The sequence below is a fragment of the Cyprinodon variegatus genome, unplaced genomic scaffold (assembly GCF_000732505.1).
Source record: "Cyprinodon variegatus isolate N-32 unplaced genomic scaffold, C_variegatus-1.0 Scaffold1274, whole genome shotgun sequence".
Lineage (NCBI taxonomy): Eukaryota > Metazoa > Chordata > Actinopteri > Cyprinodontiformes > Cyprinodontidae > Cyprinodon > Cyprinodon variegatus.
Genome location: NW_015151727.1, coordinates 189,558 through 191,275, shown reverse-complemented (window position 1 = coordinate 191,275; position 1,718 = coordinate 189,558).

Below are 1,718 nucleotides of genomic sequence, written 5' to 3'. Positions count from 1 at the left end.
ATACTCTGAATAATAGTGAAAGGGATCATTTGACTAACAGGGTTCTCATGTTCCTGTCATGAATGCATGTTCTCTCTGGGTACTCCAGATTCCTTCCACATACATGTTAAGTTATTTGGTTCTCAAAATCAGAAGTTCACAAATATTTCAGCCTGTGATCCAAAAACAAAATCTACATTGGGGACTAAAATACATATTTACTCTATTAAGTTAAACAGAAAAACTGAATTTCTATTAGGGATGGAACGGTTTATGAAAACCGTCCGAACCGTTCAGTTCGATTTGTGTGTGTTGCGTTCGGCGAAGCGTTTACACTCCAGAGCAGAAGGTGGCGGTACTGCGAACCAAAGCAATCCACCAGTAGTAAACAAGAAAAAGCTAAGCAGCGTAGCCGGGTGTAGCAGAAAAAAAATCAGTTGTTGTGGAGAATTGTGTGGGTATGGTGAGCGAGAAAGAACAGGAGTTGGAAGACGCGCCAGNAGTTGAATACTTTTTTCCCACGACATAAATCTAACGTAATTTCGACTAGTCAAAATATAATTAGAGATATCTTTAATCGTTAAAACGTCTAGTCATAAAACTATTTGAGATATCTTGAATTTAAAGGTGTTATAAACAAATTTATGTTAAAACGGCTTGCCATACTGAGCAGTTTCCGCTTACGGCCTTTTCAACAAGGCCCAGAGACCCCCTGTGACACTGACACGGCCTCTCTCCCTCCCCCGTTCTGCACCAACGTCTCCAGACTTCCTGCGTTACTTTGGTGCACACTCTATTGTGTATATAGTATATAGCTATGTACTATATATTGCATATAGTATATTGTATGTTTTATATTACTATAGATGCTGTATTATATTACTATAGATGCTGTATTATATATATATATATACATACATATGTATCTATAAAATTTGTCTGCACCATCAACAAGTCAAATTCCTTGTAAGAGCAAACCAACTTGACCATAAACCTGACTCTGATGCTATTTGAAAAGAAATTTTATATAATTCTTCTCAAACCCCGAAACACTATTTTATAAAAGCATTCAATATATTTGGAACAGTTATTCATTTAATTATTGTAACTATTTCGAAGGTTACCTATTTTACAATTTTATGTTTTTTTTCAATTTTTCTTTTCTTGTTCTTTTTTATACCGTAAAAAGGTTGTTAATGGTTATTTTCCCGGGTCAATAAAGGTCAAATGATAAATTAATTTAAAGAACAATCACCTGTTTGACCAAAGATTTAAAAGTTTCTTCAAAAGTTTCCTGTAGTGAGTTTTTAAAAAATATTCTAAATAAATCATTAGATGAATCCAATATCAAGATCCAACATCTTGATATTTCATCTTTTTCCAATTCAGCTCCACATTAATGTGAAAACAATTTGGTCAAACTTTTGTAAAATAATTATTCTTGTAGAAGCTCTGATAAAATTAGAAAGGAGAACTTACAGAGTTTGATCCTTGTGGTGATGTTTCCGTAGACGTAGACATTTTCAGTCCACTTTGGTTCATTTGTTCCACAGTAATAAAGTCCTTCATCAGAATCAGTGACGTTTATGATCAGCAGGTCATAAGTGTTGGACGACTGATTCTTTAAAAATGTAAAACGAGGATGATGTAAGTTTTCCTTTTCTCTAGAGGTTTTATGTGCCTTAATTACAAGAGTGGGTTGGTGTTGATGGGAGCAGTTTCTAAACCAGACTATATAT